The sequence below is a fragment of the Leuresthes tenuis genome, unplaced genomic scaffold, assembly GCF_036924035.1.
Source record: "Leuresthes tenuis unplaced genomic scaffold, fLeuTen1.0.hap1 SCAF_4, whole genome shotgun sequence".
NCBI lineage: Eukaryota > Metazoa > Chordata > Actinopteri > Atheriniformes > Atherinopsidae > Leuresthes > Leuresthes tenuis.
Window position 1 is genome coordinate 2,637,755 of NW_027325358.1, and position 20,044 is coordinate 2,657,798.

Sequence of the window (20,044 nt, forward strand, 5' to 3'; positions counted from 1 at the left end):
TATTGCTCCACATGAATAAAACCCATTGATGATTAGTAAATACAGGCCAGTACTCATCACTCACTTACAAAAAAGTATCCCTCTTGTTCGAGTTACTGCACTCAAAGCCTGATTGTCCCATCATCACTGCCCTTAAAGGGGAACTCCGGTATTTTTAAACCTTATTTCTGGCATGAAATACGTTCATCTGCTCACCGAGAACAGTTTGGCGAAAGTCGGCGTCCTTCTGAAGATATTTAGATAACTGGAGATCCATATAACGGAGTGAACGGGGCTTAGAGGATGCAGCCTCTAAATAAGGCATTATCTGTCTTTATTTCACCAATACTTTAAGAAGAATGAATGAATGAACGTGTGCTATAGCTCTGTTAGCTCATAGCTGCTGTTATGTGGCTACTTGCAGCTATAGGAGAGCTAACGGAGGGATTTCTACACAGGCACTCTACTGGGACCACTTCATCCACACGCCCCCCTGGAGCACAGTTTATTTCACCAATACTTTAAGAAGAATGAATGAATGAACGTGTGCTATAGCTCTGTTAGCTCATAGCTGCTGTTATGTGGCTACTTGCAGCTATAGGAGAGCTAACAGAGGGATTTCTACACAGGCACTCTACTGGGACCACTCCGTTATATGGATCGCGAGTTATCTAAATATCTTCTGAAGGACGCCAAACTGTTCTCGGTGAGTAGATGAACGTATTTCAGAAATAAGATCTCGGTTTAAAAATACCAGAGTTCCCCTTTAAACTTTGAAAACTGCGTAATCAAAGGAATCTCAGAGGTTTCAAATTGACGTAATCCACTTTCTGACTCACCGACTTCCTAATACTTCCAGCTAAGTGACTCACTCCCTGCTTGTCATGCTTATTGAACCTGTCATGGTTATTCACACTGTCGTGCAAATGTCTAGGTGGGATTCAGATAATACAACTCACCTTTCTGGAGGGATTAAAACAAATGTTCACAGATCTTTCTGTGTTATCGGTAATTCAGAACCTTCAGTGTGGGGTTGGTTCTGCAGAGGCTGCTGGGTGGTGAGTAAATGGCCTCGGGTCAGCCTCTCTGCTGTTTTATGTCTACTCTTCCTGAGAGCATGAGCAGATAAAACTTCAGCTGGAAGCCACCATGTTAATCAGTTGCTGAGGGCCCAATCAGTACTCCCTCAGGCTCAAGGCTTGCTTTTTGGCCTGCCTTAGTTCATGTTACTGGAAACATAAGCAAATATTATTGAGCTTATTATATTAAAGCTAAAAAAGTGAACATCTAGTGAGTACACCTGGGAAGCTAAGATGTACTTTGGAAGAAATGGTGCAGTAGCCAAATGACCAGACAGCTTTATTCCAAATCAGCCTCAGAAATCACACATTGTGATAAAAACACTCAATTCCAACATGTGGTTGTAACCCTCACTTACATTCTTCTTGTCCCCATGCTCCAACTCTCAGCCAAGACTCAGGGGCAACATCTGGCCCTTGTTTTTCTCTTTATCTCACCAGCATCAGGGCAAAAAATAGCACTTGAACTCACCTCAAAGACCAGGTCCACTGCTGCTTGGAAGGAAGCTAACTCTTCAGTTGAGAAGGTATTAATACATGAAGGACTGGATAGTGCAATGGTATCATTGCCACCTTCTGTGTGGGAGACCTTGGTTCAAATTCCCTGCATGAAAGGTACTACCTCCAGTAGGGGTCCTTAGACAAAGACCCCCTTAACCTACGTGTAAGGCTTTTTTTTTTGGATAAAAGCGTGTGCTAAATACATAAACAGAAACATAAGACCACTTTAGCAGTTGTAAGCCACTCTGTGTGATGACATCTGATGATGTTGGCTACAATGATACAATGTACCTGCTACAAATATACCAGGTATATAAAAGGTATATGACTGAGTTAGAATGAAAGACAAATAATCTGAGAAATAAATGTTCATTTCAGGCTACAATGTACCTGCTACAAATATACCAGGTATATAAAAGCACAGGCACCAGGTATATATTAAGCATATATACCTGCTTAATCATAGCAGGATGGTAGATATCCTCCATGCAAAGAACAAAATCAAGCATCATAACAGGGATGGTAAAAGATGGACCAGTATTAGAGAGGCTTGCAACAAAGCTACAGGAGCCAGGTACAATTGGGAAAAAAAAAAAAAAATATCTGGTAAAATGAAAAAGATATTTGTCATCTTTGATATCTTGGCGTATAAGGCCCCCCACGAACAAACAGACGATCAAGATCCACCGAGGCTCTCCTCGTCAGATTAACACGGCCAGTCGCAGTACTGGAGTTCACCATTAAGTTGAACCAGAGAGTAAAACCTGTCCAACACCTGAACCACCCAGATACTTTAGTGGAGACCTGACTCAATGTGACCACAAAAGATTGATAATTCTACTTAACAAGCTAAAGGTTCATGGTTATATTCACATGGCACGTAACAACCAGCATCTCAGAATTTCTTAACTCAGTTACCAGAGTAAATTCACCTTTTCCCAATATAAACCAGACAAACCTAAGGTAGTAGCAGACTTTGGTATCTTCTACCATCGATAAGCACCAATAACAGATCTTTAAATTCTTGTCTTACAATTGTTAAACAGCACTTGTTAACTTTCAGATAGATGGAAAGCTAAAGTAATTGTATTCCTTGCATGCAACCTTCAGAGTATTTCAACAGATTACTTTGCTGTCTGTGCCACATTTGTGTAATTTGCAGACAGAACCTATAGCCAGAAAGATGATATAGACATTATGAAAGGGAGAGGATCTAATTTAAGATAAGCCATGATGTTTCCTACCTCTAACCAAGTAGTTAGACCTAAACAAACAATGGGTGAAAGTATTACACTTTATACTGTTTTAGATAATGCTTTACTATATACAATATGTTACTACAGATGTGCAATGACTGAGTTAGAATGAAAGGCAAATAATCTGAGAAATAAATGTTAATTTCAGGCCTGAATATTCAGCAAAAGAGCTTAATTACTTCCACGTTTGCATGATTTGGGTTCAGGTCAGCTTGCAAAACTGTGTTGAAATAAAGCTGCAGGAAGTGCATCTCAGCTGCTTTCACTGACTGAGGGACAGAGGTAGATACAGATGGTAGATACTTTTCTTACACCACTTGAGAATCAATTATGGTGCATAATGCAATAAATCATACTGCTCAGTAAGTGTCCTCCTAAGTGTGAGGCAAAGGAGGTTTTTTATTGATTGTTTATCATCAATAATCTCTACATGTCTTGTGGCTGATTATTTCAACATTAACTCTGTTCAAAGCTGTTCCCAAAGCTTCATTCCCTTCAGATGAAAGGTTCAAAAAGTCTCGGTCGGAGCACTGCTGAGCAGCCAGCTTTTCCAAGTACCCCCCCCCCATGCTAGGTCAATTAAATGTGTTGCATTTAAGAGAGACTCTCAACACAGGAATCTTCATGCTTTCCTATATGTAGCGTCTGTTCTGTGGCTGAAGGTGCAGCTCCACTTCCTGTTCACCTGTCATTCGTTTCATGGCTTAGTTCTGCAGCCATACTCTGTTATTCACGGTGACCTGATTATTAAGGCCTCCTTTTGTCAGATATTTAATGGATTTTGGCCTCCAAACCAATCAGAAATATTTCAGCTGTTTCATCTGCAAGTTTGTGCCTTTATCCATGTTCAAGTATTAAACCCAAACAAGGACAAATCTATCTGTTGTGTCTAATGATAAAATGTTTTATGAAAACATGGAGGAAAAAAGCTAATACAGGGTTTTAGATATCGGAAAGTTGCAGCCTCTAATGATTATTCAACATACAGCAACCGTGCTGCTTCTGGGACGCACTGCAGTGTGTCTGGAAACACAAGGAATGCCTGAAGTGGCTGAGATCAACTCCAGCAACCGTGTCAAAGCTGGAATACATGTGAAAGGAGCCTGAACCTCGTCTCCACACATTTCTGTGAGCTAAATGTACCCCTCAGCCTCCCTGATTGTTGCTTAGCAAGTAATGGGAAGGGAGCCTGATGTTTAGGCATCAGCCCTTTTGTGCACACGTTGTAGATAAAAGTGGAATGAAGGTAAATATTTTTTTCAACTGTAGCCACTCCTGGAATCCACAGAGAATTTACTTTCATCAGAAAATAACAAAACTAATTAGCGATAAATTATTCCAGCATTTAATTCATCATGTTAGCGAATACTTGCAATCAGGACTCATTGTGTTAAACAATGAACACTAAAACTCACTTATGCCAATTTATTTTAATGAGGAAAACTGTAAAGAGGAAAAACTGATTCCGTCATTATTTGTTCCACATAACAGCATTTAGTAAATAAACAATAAACGATGGATTTGCTCAAATGTTTCCTAAGTGTGCAACTTCATTTGAAATGTCACTTGATATTTGCTCATGTGCTTGGAAGTTAATCCATGTGTAAATCATAAATGCATGTGATAGAGTCTCAGGAAGTGAGTGTAAATGTCTGGAATTCTAATCATCCGGTTGTTTTCTGTTGAGGTTGATGCTGACATTCAGGGCCACAAGATGCTGCGTCATCTAAGCAAAAAGAGACTGCTTATGAAATATTTGTTAACCTTCTTGGTGAAGGCTGTCAGTCAGAAAGTGCTGAAGTTTACTTATTGCTTAGTTATATAAGTTGAATGTTCAAAGTATGCTTGAGGAAGAGTAACAGAGGACCATAAACTTTGCAAAAAGCACTGATGGTCCCCAGAGAATAAATCCTAAAACTGCAAAAAGCTCAGAAAGTTCAGCTGGCTCCACCATAGCTTTGGCATTTCTGAGTGAAATATCTCCACAGCTCTTACCTGCTCAGAGGATGCATCCTGAATTACTTCTGGAACGTTTTATGTTGGGCCACAACTTGACTAAACCAGCAAAACATATCAACACAGAGCCTTTTTTTATCATCATCTCTATAACTGCTACAACAATAAATTGTGCTGCTTTCCAGCAGATGAATCCTGCGATCCTCTGGTGAACATTTTAGGGTTAGGGATGAAGTCTTAATGCTTCCATTAATGTGGTTTCCTCAGGTTCCGTATCCACAGCTCTGCGTTGTGTCTGGCCTGCATTAGAACGTGTTAGCATCCTGTTTCAGAGCTCTCTAACTCAGAAGAGTCATGCTGCAAGGCTTCATTTTGGATGATTGCTTCTTTACATCGATGCAATCATCTTTGCATTGATTGCTTGAACTTTACTGTCACATGTAACTTATGTAACTGGTTAAACTTGTATTTCACTTGTGTTGCGCCTGAGCGCAGAGGAACGGCACAAAATGGCGAAGACTCAGTGATGCAGTGAAGCTGTAATTAGGCTGAAGTCACGTGACACACACAAGTAAACCCGATAGTCCTTTTTTTTTGGTCTTTTCTTTCTTTTTATGTGTCCTGTGTCATAAGAAGAAACAAGCTGTGCCTTTGTTATCCACAGTTTATCATTTACAGGCTCCTGAGCATCAACAGGTCTGCTTTGGGGGAACTTTGCGCTGCTTTATGCGGTTCCTGGTCCACTCCTTTGGTCATTAATGAAACGAATTGGTTGTATTTGGAGATCAGTGCACTTTAACAGCAGAACTGGACAATATCTGTGCTGATTATTGTTTACAACCTCATGCTAATTCCCCCAGTTTTGCACATCTGTGCTTTTACCTCACATTATCATTGCATGTTAATATATTGATATTAGTGTGTATTTAAGCTAAGGTGACCAGATTTCTGAAATGAAAATCAGGGACATTTTCAATGCGCCGGTGAAAAATCATCAAATATCATCATTATGAAATAAAAAACAGGGACAGGTAATTTTTCATGTATTTTAACCAGCTTTTATTACACAAAAGGTGGCAATTAAAAAAAAAATGGGATGACATTCCAGTTATCTCCTCATTCATCCACCTCTGCCTCAGGAGTCTGTGTAGAATAAGAGCAGAACATGAGAAAAACATGTCATCACCTGGTAATCTCATGCTAAAGTTAACGTTACAGCTTCACTAATGACGGATATGAAAAGTGTCATAATGTTAACTTCACTGACTTTTATAACTATGTTAGGTCTTCAATTCAGATAAACAATCATACTTACTTTAATGTTACATCACTTCACACACACTCACAGCCAAGTCTACAGCCAGTTCACACAAAATAAATAAGTTAATACACAACATACCATTTACCGCGGCCGTTGGTCTCCTTTTCTTTCCTTTTTCCCGCCCATTTGTTGTTGTTGACGCTGCTGCGTCCCTACGTCATATGACGTCTTCTCTGGCGATGCGTTAAAAGTCTACCGTAATAACTGGAGTTCATTTGAGTCTACGCGCATTTCCCCCATTCAGTGTCAAAATCCGGGACATTTTCGGGGGCAGCTTTGACCGGGGACAGGTCACCTAAAACGAGGACTGTCCCCGGAAATCGGCGACGTCTGGTCACCTTGATTTAAGTTAACTTAATTCAACTTCAAGCTTTCATCAGGATCTTTTTATTGAACTAAACTTAAGTTTGAATATGTTGTTGCTCACTTTGTTTAATGTGTTTGCTAAATGACTAAATGTAAATATCGCTGTGTCTGAGCACAAACCCAGGAGCCAGTTCCATTGTAGCTGCTCCACAAAGTGCTTTCTGAACTGTTTTTCTGGTGGGAAACAGTTTAGTGTTGATTGGAACAACAAATGGAGACCTTTTAAATGTGTTCACTCGAGACAGTTTGACATTCTCGATTCAAAACTAAGCTAATTAATTTTTCCTGTACTGTGCTGCTCATCAGGTTCATTTTGATTAATTTTTTTTAATGTGTTTTGTTGTAAGCGTGACAGCTGCTAATGAGTTGAACTGTGTGGCTTAGGACCCACTCTCCAAAGGGGAATCACAGACTCTCTGAGAGGTGTACCATTCAGTAATTGTTCTATACTGTCGCTCTCCATGCTTGTGTGCACATTTCTCTGTCAGTGGTGACATTCTTTTCTTTCCAATGTATAGTGAGCTGTGAATTTAGGGTAAACTCTTAATGGAGTTGCTAGTGCTGTGTCACTCCATTTGGCTCCATCTGGGTTGATTAGCATTATTCATTTTGCTGGTAGGAGGCACTTTCTTTGATGTGCTCAGTCAGAAACCTCATAATTGCTTTTTTTTATAATCAGTACATGCTGTCTAACAGCTAAAACGTGGCAAAAAAGAAATAAGAAAAGGAACAAAAAGGCATCGTGGACACAAAAACACAGATGAATTTGTAGTGCCATATTTGTGCTCTAACTAGTGTCCCTGAGATTGAGTTAGCAAGCCATGAACATCACAACGCTCTCTTCGAAAACCTTCCGGTGCACCCCACCAAATCCATCTGGTCAGAGCTTTGGTGCTGGGCAGCCCTGCTATGTTTCCCACTTAGCCGGGAACTATTGGACCCTCACACCTTCATCTTTGGCTGGCTGTGGCTTACTCGTGCCCATACAAACACACATTTATTTAATCCCTGAGTTGCTCTTTTTGGGCCATACTATTCACATATATGTCACAGTATTGTCCACACAAATGCATTAGACACATATCACAATGAAAATGTGAGTGCCAGTCTACACAAATGCTGTTCCTACAGAGAGGCAGCGTTGCAATAGGATTATTTGAGTCAATAATACACAACACACCTACATAATTGTTTAAACTATCTGTTTCCAAATTGCTTTCTTCATCATTAGGCTCACATCTCAACCCAGACTCATGACAGAAAATGCAATAGCTGAGCAATTTTAACCCTCTCAAGATCCAGAAGATGTACTGCAACTGTTTTCCTGTTAGTTTCATGTTCATGTTGTGATGGTATAGGGTCAATCTGTTTCAATCTTTTTGTGGACCTGGGACGGCTATCTTCCTTTACGCTGTATTTGACCTGCTTTGTTTAAATTTTATAGGCTTTTTAATGTTTTTTTGGTTTTTTTTTTATGGATGGAAACCATACTATGAAATTGTGTTCCTTCATTTTTGTGAACGCAGGCATTGGACCTTATTTTAGCACCACTGCCACAAATTTAAGAGTGGAAACTATACATTAAAGGGGAACTCCGGTATTTTTAAACCTGGACCTTATTTCTGGCATGAAATACGTTCATCTACTCACCGAGAACAGTTTGGTGAAAGTCGGCGTCCTTCAGAAGATATTTAGATAACTGGAGATCCATATAACGGACTGAACGGGGCTTAGACGATGCAGCCTCTAAATAAGGCATTAACTGTCTTTATTTCACCAATACTTTAAGAAGAATGAATGAATGAACGTGTGCTATAGCTCTGTTAGCTCATAGCTGCTGTTATGTGGCTACTTGCGGCTATAGGAGAGCTAACGGAGGGATTTCTACACAGGCACTCTACTGGGACCACTTCATCCACACGCCCCCCTGCAGCATAGTTTATTTACTCCGGTAAGAACGTCCATCTTACTCAAAGTCGTCAAAATCTGATAAATATCCTGCCATGTTGCACAAAACTATCAGCAGCAAACTCTGTGTGAAGTTAGCCGACTGTCACAGAGCACGGAGTGAATAAACTGTGCTGCAGGGGGGCGTGTGGATGAAGTCTAGGACTCTCCGCATTTTCTTCTCTAACTGAGGTTTTGTTCTGTATAATGAGTATCCAGATGAAGGTATACGCTCTTCTTCCTCGCCAGTCTGTGCCTTATTTACACATGCATGATCAGTTAAAACTATATTTCTAGCACATAATCCAGATTTTCTTCTTCAAACCCCCTGAGATTAAGATAGAGTCAATCGTCTCAATACGATATATCTACTCGATCCAGTTCTACTGATTCAGTATCAGTCGCTGTCTGAGATGTGCTGAGCACTATGAGCTATCCGTTGTTAAAGGCCATGATTAATCCATTTCTTCAACAACATGTTGCTGTATGTTTGACTCAGGGTTAAATTCAGGTCATTTTGTTTCATATCTGAGAGAAGTTTCTTCCACCTGGATTCATTATGGATTCATGGAACAATCATTACTAAACACATTAGTTCCGGAGGTCCCTGAACTGGGAAGGAGCTGTATCTGCCACTGAAACATAACCAGCAGTCCTTTCAAAATCGATACTGAGGGTGGAACGCTCAATGAAAAGGGTCGCTTCATTCTGCTGTGTTTCTCTTTTCTTTTACACTAAATTTCATGCAGCGACAGTTTTTAAAACAGCTGTTTTTAAAGTTATGTGCAGCTCGAATTAAAAAGAGGTTATCTGAGAGATTTCTTTCAATCTTTAATTCATTTAATTCCTTTTCTCTCTTTATTTATTTGACGGCAGCACATGCACCACAGCTGCTGTGCACATCAGCCCAACATTCATGTGTGATGAAGTTGGCCCACTTTTGGTTGACTATTTAGCCCACGCTTTAGATTTCGGTTTATGTAGGCCAGTGGCCATGTGACATGATGGGAATCATGACATATGACTGTTGCACCCTCAAAATGAACAGCTAAAACCCACGTCCATCTTCGTTTTTGCAACTTTTTAATCCATCCAAACGGTCCACGTTTCAACACAAGCATACATTTTTTTTAACATGAGCTCACACCAACCCACTTTACTCGTCCTCTTAAAGAGACAGTACCCCCCCCCTCCAAAGGATCAGCACAAACACTGTCAATCCTTAACATACGCAGAAATCCAACCCTGAAACAATAACCACCATATGGATTAACTGCAACACATACAAAGCAAACCATCTCCACACTCCAATCATAACACATGGAAATCACTGTTCCAGTGCGCCACATGACCAGTAATATGTCTATTAATTCTTCACCATCCACCACAGTATTCTCAACAAACAGTTAAAAAACTGTTTCTTGTGTGAGATTTGTTGGACTTAGTGGCTCCTCCTAAGCAATCATCACATAGCAGGACGCATATTGTTGTCTGCAGACTGTTTCCATCATCACGTCACACCGTGAGACATCTATCTAACACACTGTATCGTAGAAAGATGCAAACTGCATATTTGGGTGTGAGATCACGTTGGGAAGCTGCTTGTTGAAGGCTGTAATTCTGTGTTTGTGGTTGTGAGCTACATTTGTCATGATTAAAGTGTGTGGGCGGTCTGAATCTTGTGGAGTAACTGCCGGTCGCAGCCAGACATACTTGTGTTTGGTCTGTAATGGTTTGTAAATGTGAACAACACATCCTGTTGTTTACATAAAGAAATGCATGAGTTTAAGTCAGTTTTATTTAAATAGCGCCAAATCACAACAGATGTCACTTTATGGCACTTCAGATACAATCCAGTTCAAGAAAAAACTCCCTTTTAACAGGAAGAAACCTCCATCAGAAACAGAACCAGGAAGGAGGGCCATCTGCCTGGACCAGCTGGGGCTGAGAGGACAGGAAAGAGGGGACAACAAGCAGCGTAACACCAGGCCAGAGATACCTGCTGAGAGAGAGAAACATCTAACGATGAAAACTTCACTGCAGTTATTTGGGAAAGCTTTCTAACTATTTTCCTCTCAATTATAATGAAATATGCATGAGGAATTACAACATCTGGACAAGACTAATCACACAAAGTGAGAGTTGAATGAAAAGAATTGGTCTGCCGAAGCCAATCTGATGAATCACATAAACCACCATGTACTTTACACAGCTTCCCATATATTTAACACCGGTTGGTTAAGTATAAATTAAGCTTTCATTTGAGTGTTTAAAACATATTGATCAGTTTGACTGTCTACCGATCCCTTTATTTATTATTCATCCAACTTCGTGGCCGCTGTTCGGTTTGTTTTAGCATGAGTGAGGCAAGCTCCAGAGGGGATAGAGCTGAAAGACGGTTTCAAACACTCATCAGAGATGATTTGGATCGCTGTTACAATGAATGGACTTTGGTTGATTGTGAAAAACATAGCTGCTTATCCCCTGAAGTATTTGACATGTTTGTCACTTTCCGCTTCCTCCTCACTGTTGTGGTTCAGTTCACATTTATGTGGTGCTGAAATTGACTGTTATCAAGGAGCCTGATACACTTTTCAGGATGTGCAGTAAACAAAACACAACTATTTCCACAGAATACTTTTTCCATCACAGACAAGAGGGAGAAAAATGTCCTCCCGGCACCCTCTGACATGCACTTCCAGCTGTGAGAGGGAATCTCCAACAGCAAAATCTCCCGCTGTGTGGCATTAACAACTGTGGAAAAAACTATCCATAAATTTTCCGCACATTCTCCGAAACATCGCTCGTGTTCATGTTTGCAAATGGATTTGCTCTGTGGCTGCTGCACTTCAGCATCTTTTGGGTTTATATGCTCAAGGACAGCATGAAACGATTCCAAAACAGCAGTGGGAGTATTATTCCTAATAGATGGGTGTTTTCAGAGAAATAACTTGGCCTGTGTGTTCAGACCTTTCATTCTTATAAAAAAGCAGTTTTAGGTGACAGAACAAACTCCTTGCATGGTGAAGATATTCCTAAACTGTTGTGTTGACATGAGAGACTTCTGGTTTGTGATGAGGTCGGTGTGCATTGTTATCATTAGTAACACGAGTTGTGCTTTGCTGCACTGGAGTGTTGCAATTCGCCGCTACACAGAAGAAAAGGAGGAAGGTGTGATAGTTTGGCATGATTATGTCCAGAAGAAATAAATTCCCTTTGGGTAAGAAAGTGTTTTTTCATTTCCTTTCATTTTGATGATGCCGCAGTTCTATATGTTTTGTTTGTTTGCTCAGATGGTGCAGTGTGAGAGGGATCTTTGGAAGGAAAAATGCCCAGATTTTTAAAGCTGCTTGTGTACATCGAGGCTCGTGCACGAGTCTTAAATGTCAACAACCGTGCTGCTGTAGAAAAGCGTGCCTGTTGAGGATTGTTGGGCTTTGCCACTGTTGCTGCTGGAGCTCATCATGCTTACTGGTGTTTGTGCTCTGAATCCCTTGCAGATTACTTTACATACTTTGGTATTCAAATTAAACCCTCATATCTAAACACTGGTGTCCATTTGCAGTTTATGTTGTGGGCCATGAGCCAAGTCCTGACAGCAGGCAACACAGCACGAAGGTCGATGAGTCTCCTTGAAATGAAAATGAAAATGAAAGTACAGATACAATGAGCCCATTATATCTTACATATTGGATGGTACATCTACAAATAAATGGTGAAACTTGGCTCTCCCTCTCTAATATGAGATGGGGAAACCCTTTTTTCTCACAAATGAGTGAAAAGCTCGCTTCTTAATAAGTGCAGGGTTTCTCCCTCGCATTTTGTTTCATGCTGTGCTGCCCAGTTCAGAACAAGTTCCCGGACATGTTGTGAATCCCAAAACAAATGGCCTCACAGGTTCACGAGCAGCAGTCATGCAGCAAAGGCTGCAGTGTGCCGTAAAGGTTCAACAAAAAGTCTTCTCTCAGTACATCTGAGATGAATGCGGTCGGGTCTGTTGGACCAGGGCGATCCATTGTCCAAGGAGGTGTGAAAAAGTAGTTTTCACGTTTGTTGTATCTGTTGTTGATCAATTGAAGTGAATTTGTGTTGTTAGAAACAAATGGGGAAGAAAAAAAGAGACATTCGGAAGCTGCGTCAAACTTTAACCTTGGACAGGCAGAAAGGAGCAGGATTTCCGTCAGTCTCTGTCTTTTGGTCGATGAGCAAAATGTTGACATCATCGTACATGTGCCAGGATATTAAGGTTCACTAAAACTCCTGTGAAATTATGACAGCCTCAAGTCAGAGACCTGTGAAAAATATGTGACAAGGTAGCTGTGCTTGTTAGATGAAGATGCTCGCAGTCTTCTTTTCCAACCTACCAAAGACATCAAATAAAAAGATGATGAAGAGAATCAGAAAGAGACTTTGATTTATCTTGTATTAGAAATCCTCTGTGATACAACATTTTGTCACATAAAAGCCTTTTGCGGTTCCCTAACAGTCAGTGTGGTGCATTCATATCGGCACAGTCCATTTGGACGGGAACAGCGTTTTTAATGGGGATCAAATGGAACAAGTGGAAGCAAGCACACATTAGGAGTTGATGTGTTTGGCTGCTCAATATAAATGACCTGCGTGAGGATGCTGCGTCCTTCGGGCAGCAGAATAGCTGCAGCTGTTCCTCTGCTGAGAAATGAGAAATCCAGCTTGTTATTTGATGGAACTTGTGTTCGGTGTGTGAAAGACTGAGCAGGTGAGACAAATAAGCATTAACTTTTAACACTGTTTTTAGGGTTCTGCGTGAATTTAAAATGTGAGACTGTTGAATACGGCAATCCTCCCATATTATTTCATATCCAACACGCATGAGGAAGCACGAAGGGTCTCAATATATTATTGATGGATTTTAAAACTCATTTTGTAGTTTAAGCCTTAATTAATGCCCATCATGAGCTTGGGGTACCCACCCTGCCTTCACTGCTGGATATATTAATTCTTCTCCAAAAGTTTCTCGTCAGTTTCATCATCTATTAGACAGAATAATAAATGATGCTGCCTGATTCTTATACTCTCAGAGTCCAATATTCAAACACTGTAAGCAGATGGCAGGAATAAAAGATGAAAGTTTAAGATTGAACTTTGTTTCCCCAGTAGGAAAAACACTTGATGAAAAGATTCTTTTCTTTTTGTTGTTCAACCGAGTCTGAAAATAGTGTCAGATGGTGACATCAGTCCACTCTGACAGACTGAATCACAGCTTCTTTATGTCATGACCTCAACGTTCAACATCTTCATACATTTTTCTGCATGATGATGTTGGTGCTGGACATTTGCTGCATGTCCCAGCTTTCCACATCATGCTGGGGAAAGACTTAATTTAGCCACAAAGGAAGGAGGGGATGTCAAAAGAAGCCAAAACTCAAACACGTGGAGTTCGAGACCTGAGCTGCACAATGTCTTTTCAATTCAGAATGACTTCTTTGTCACTTTTTTAACGGTTAGGACGACTTTCACATGCATTTACACACATGCTCACTACAAACAGCTAAGAGACATGTGGTCATATTGCAATTTCTAACCCAATTGTGACACTTCTATTCCCTGGTGATGAATGTACTTTTTTAAGATTATTCAGGACAACTTAAAGCTGAGGGTACATAAACTGATTGATTCAATCTGCCAGAGTGAGACCTCCCCAATATTAGCAGCTTTATAAAAAAGGAAACAAAGATAAACTATAAATTGTTCCAATTTCTTTATTTTGACAAAAGTAGCAAGTCTGATGGTCTTCATGGAAGGGAAACAGGGAGAAAAGGCTGAGCTATGCCAAATGACACAAGAAGTGGACTGAAAATCAGTGGCAACAGGTCTTATGGAGGGATGAATCCTCCCCAGAGTCCGGACCTCAACATTATTGAAGCAGTGTGGGATCATCTGACAGAGAACGAAACAAAAGGCAGCCCACATCCAAAGAAGAGCTTTGGGATGTCCTTCAAGAAGCCTGGAGAACTATTCCTGAAGACTCCTTAAAGAAATGACAGAAAGCTTGTCTCAGAGGGTTCAGGCTGAGTTGGAGGATACATAATGAAACAAGGGGTGACTCGTGATTTTCACAGACAACTGTATGCACTTTATTTTGAAATAGCTTTAAGGCTGGGATTTGAGCCCAACACAGACCTCCAGTCCCAACAAGCTCACTGATTATACCAGGAAAGATTCTAACGAAGTAACAAATACAAGACGAGAGCCCTGAGTCAGCACTAATCACTCATTATGTACGAGACAAAGTACTTATGGTTCATTTTTATAACTCTGCATTGTTTCTAACAAAGCAGTTCTGGTAACATCAGTGTTTATTTCCCACTTTCACATCAACTGCACAAAGTTTATAAAGAAAGGACCTGGAATTACAAGCCTTGCCCTCGTATTCTGTGTACTTTAGGAAATAGCAGGCATATCACTTGCTTGGTTTTTGCTGCAGAGGTTTTTGCTACAGAGGCTCTTGCTGCGTGACCCAAACAGACCCTGATGTTTGAACTAAAGCGCACTGACCTTTTTACACTCACTGAGCTCTTTATTAGGACCACCATATCCAAGTCTGTATGGTTTGTCTTTGCTCATGATTCAATGCGGCATGGATTCCACAAGATGTTGGGAACATTCCTTTGAGATTCTGGTCCATGTTAACATTAAGGCCACCGAAGTCTGCTGAACTCAACGTCATGTTGATGAAACCTGTTTCAGAAGCATTTTGCTTTGAGACAGGAGGGATTATACGGCTGGAAGAAGCTGCTCGATGGTACCTTGTAGCATACAGGAATGCACATGATCAGCTACAGTCCTACCTATGATTGATGGCATTAATGGGTGAGCCTTGAGTGTTCAGGAAAATGCTCCCTACTGTTCTCCCATCAGCATCTTATGATGACAGTGTCAGGTTAGGTCCTGACCCATCATGTGCAGAAATGAGGATCCCTCAGACCAGGCTACATTTTCCATCTTCATCAGTCCAGTTTTGGTGATCCTGTTCCCACTGCAGCCCTGAAAATGTGTTTCTAATTTCAGAAGTAAAGCCCAGTACGGTTCTTCCCCAACTTATGTTGCAGTCCATCCGTCTCAATCACACGATAGTCAAAGCCTCATCATACATTTCTCTATTTTAATATTGTTGTGAGCATAAGAGGCCTGGAGAGGTGTTGGCACATATGCTTTTACTGTGAAGAGCTAAATAAATCAATAACTACACATTCTGTTAAGACTTTGAGTTGATCTTTCCATTTTTTATAGTTTCAAACGGCAAAAAATGTCACAAAGCAGTTTTCCTTCTGAAAGGGTTCCAGTTTTATTTAGTGTTACGTCGTCCTCCATCCAGGCTACAGGGGTCCATCCATGCAAAACCTTCAGTTTGCACCTGGGGAGTCTAACAGTGAAATGTTTCCACCGGCGGAAACACAAACCAAAGCACGATCCATCCACCTCGATGCTGAACATTCGGACAGATGCTAGAAAATTCCACCCTACTTTACCTTCAAATATACCCGTTTGGTCTTCATGCCAAAAAATGTTGTGCACGGAAACATCAGGCTTGTTTTAACATTGATTTGACAACTTCTGAGCAGTGTTGGTCAGTGTTGGTCATGTGGCATGGAAGCTGCCCAATGTGTTTGCACATGTTCATGCTTTTCCAAGTTCGTCACTTATTTTTACTCTTATAAATTGGCGTTTGCCATTTTTTTACATTAGCGGATGGTCTGTCAGCAGCAAGGATACTTTACACAACCAGGATGCATAAAATAACAGCAACACAGACTTTCTTTGGTTGAGAAAACAGTCACAAAGGAAACAACTGAACAACTGGTCGATGCAAAAGTGTCCTGTTTGCTTCCACTCCTGAAAAATGTTTGATATGTTTTAGAAGAAGAAAATTCACTCTTCTGTGCAGCTGTTAGTTTATCCCACACATCTGTCTGGCCACATGTGGTTTTTTAACCTAAAATATATATATTTTGTTTATCTTTGCACTAAGTCTTGTACTTTTAACTTTAACTGAAAATGTTCATCTTGGCACAGTCAGTCCAAAGTGCAGGTAAGGATACATTTCACTACATGTTGTACTTGTATAACTATGCATGTGACATATAATCCGAATTACCATCACCAAACAGCAAGAAGGTTCCCACCCAGGCAGCAGTCCACACTGAGCCGCATCCGCCCTCAAGTCGCCAGATTCGCTTCGCAGTCACGCACGCCATGCGCCTTTGGGCCAGTTTAGCACCGGACATGGGTGGAGAATACTGATTAACAGTCCTTAAGGAGAGCGGACCAGACCCAGATAGCAGCTGACACTGTGCCGGATCCGTCCACAAGTCGCCAGATTTGGGAACTTGATTCTCATTTCTCATCAGGAAGAGCGGCAAATATTAAAAGTAAGTGCTATATTTACTTTATTCTAAGTAGTGTAAGTAGCGTTTGGGCTTTCATACCTTTTGAATGACTTGGCATTGTTAGCATTAGCTAACGTTAACGTAAGCGGCAGTGCGTGGCTAGCATTAGCTAACATTCATTTAAGCGGCAGTGCGTTGCTAGCATTAGCTAACGTTCATTTAAGCGGCAGTGCGTTGCTAGCATTAGCTAACGTTAATGTAAGCGGCAGTACGTTGCTAGCATTAGCTAACGTTAATGTAAGCGGCAGTTTCTTAATAAAAAACAAATAAATTTCAGTGACGTAATGGTTCTGTTTCTGTTGTACGCGGACTGCACGACTGAAAAAGTTATTTAATCGAGCGTCAAGCTAGCGGTTAGACTAATGCTAACGCTAACATTAGCTATCATCTTCTTTGCTATTTCCACCATAGATACATATACACTGTGATTTCCACCCGGTCGGTGCGTTGACATGGGAAGTTTTATTCAGGGCAGACTTGGCATTTTCTGGTTTTACAGCGCGGGTCTGGGCATTAGTTTGAAGCAAAGTTTATTGTTGACCTCAAACTGTGCTTCTGCCACATGCTAACGCTATCGGTCAGTGTTTAATTGCTGTTATTTTCTTTTGCAAACTTTGTTTTATGAGGTTTTGCATTTCTTCATCGATTCTGTTTTAGTGGCAACACTTGTTTAAACTGCAACTGTATATATATATATATTTAAATGATTTCTCTGTTACCACTGAAAACAAAATACTGGACTCAACACATAAATTAGTTGGTTTCTGCTGAGTGTGCTTTGTGTAAATAGTTCTTCTAAAATTACTCTTAACACTGTCATCGTCTGTGTAATGCAATAGTTTTGTTCAGCCACGTAGGAAAATATAAAAGGTTATGCTGTAGTTGGACAAAATCATTTAAATGTGCTGTGAAATTCACCTTTTGCCAAATATATGTCAGCAGTAGCAGTGCTTTATGTTATAAAACACTGTAAACACCTCTCCGTTTCTCCTGGTAGGTCAAGCTGTTCCTGTGCTGATTGCTGAAAACGTAAGTAAAAGGTGGAGGTGAGAATGTGCGCACAGAGACTTTAAGAGAACACTGCAGCAAATTAGCTATGATTACAACGCTAATTTGCTGTCAGAGTTTGTATCGGTGCTGTACGCAAATGTCATGTCGCAAGGCATAAACATCTAAACAACTGCACAAACCAAAGATGCAGCAAAGCACACATGAACAAGCTGTTCATCTTCTACTCAACTTTTTGCATGTTTCTGTTTTTTTTATGCCAGTTTAACTGAAGCTTCTGGCTTGCAGACACAAGCCTTTGCAGTTCCTTGATTGACTGACCAGATGATTGCTTGAATGAGCCGACATACACAAATTCTTAGTTAACTTACGCTGGAGTTCCTCTGTAGTTGAGCATCGGCCTTGTCTTTCAGCACCTATCAGAGAGTTATTCTTCCAAACAAGATTTTAAAAATGATCCATTTCTTGTTAGGGTTTCGCCATTTTTGACAGCGCTGGAAGGAAACTGCAGCTCAAAATCCAGCAGCGTCGACAGCTGTAGTGTAAACTTAACTGCTCCCACTGCCACTGGATGACTTACAGGTGTGAGTTAAAGGCTGAGTTAACAGCTTTCAATTTCTGTGAGACCAATACAGCTCCCACACAAACTCTCCTCTAGTGTTTCTTTCTTTTGTTATTCTACACATTTCCCTCTGTACAGCATAAAGATAAGAAACATTAAATCACGTCCAAACCAAATTAGATTTCTGGGTTGTATCATAGCGCTCCATGAGCATGGGTCTGCTAATCCAATCATAGAGTGCAGAGGCTCCTTTCATCCCAGTCCGAGATAACATGCACACAATCAAATGTTTTTATACTGGAGAGATCCAATGTAGCAATGAAGTAATCGTACAGAGGTGCCCTTCTCTTGATAGCTGGAATCACTCCTGAGTAACATTAAGCCAACAGAGGACTAACAGTAAACTGTGACTCAGGACCAAGGTATGCACTTGGTTGCAAGGAAGCTCCTTCAAAAGGAGCTGTTCTCGGTATCAAGCAAAGTGAAAAATCAATGTTTAATATTTTCTCTAGTTCAGCTTGTCTGCAAACTGAGTAAGGTTATTAGTGCATATTTTTTCCTTTCATTCGAAGGAGATCAATAATAAGTATTATGAAAAACTTGTTCAGCCTCCACGGCAGAAGAAAGGAGTTCGGCTTCGTTTCCTTTTCAGCCCACAGCTGACAGCCTCGTGCAATAAAGAAACAGGAATTAATGCTGCTGAAAGATGATTGATTAAACAAGGACCACTGGATTAAAATCGATGGCTGCTCTGCAGTGCTCAAGTAGAATTTTATTGTTTTAACTATGTTGACTGCCCCGGCCACAGTTTGGGATGGATTTTATTGAGCAACCTTTTGTGCACAGAAGGCAGTTTTTTTTTTAAGCAAAGGAAATATTCATGAGTCTGTTAGAGTAGCTCGTCAGAAGTAAAGAAACATTCAGGAAAACCTTTACTGGGGGGCTGGTTGCTAAATCCTGAGCAGTGCTTCGTGACAGCATTCGTCGTGGCAGCTTAGGGTTGTAGATGTTATTCACCACCCTCAGCAGGGCATTGCTTTAATGGCCAACATGGGAATACTGCCAGCCGGTTTAAAAGTTCAAACTGAAATGCAGAGTTGTAATTCTTTTTTTTTTTTTACTTGAGTCAAAAGTGACAGTTTAAAACCAACCAAGAAGTTTGCAGCGTAATGTGCAGTGACATAAGCAGAAGGCAGCATGGAGCACCAGACAGAGTGAAATCAAAGCCAAAGTTTGGCAGGAAGCAGAGAAGAACAACTTCTGATACCACATCTGGAGAAAAAGGGGAAAAAAGACACAGCGCTGACATGAAATTGCTCTCAAAAGAAAATGGAAATGCTAAAAGTTGACTTGAGGTAAAAACAGGGAAAGCATACCTGGAGCTTTTTTTTTTTCCTCTAAAAAGCTACAGAGGTAAACTCGCACTTAGAAAAAGTTAGAGGTGGTGGTTTTTCTTTTTTCTGTTGCTCGACCGAGCAACACAATGACACCGAGGAATGAAACCGGTCAGGCACAGTGGCTCTGCTCCTATGATAATTAATCAGTGCACATTGATGGCGGTGCAGCACCCATTAGAGACACTGGAGCAGAGCTGTCACGAGGGATTAATGCTCGGGTCGTAAAGCTGCCTGCGACCACGG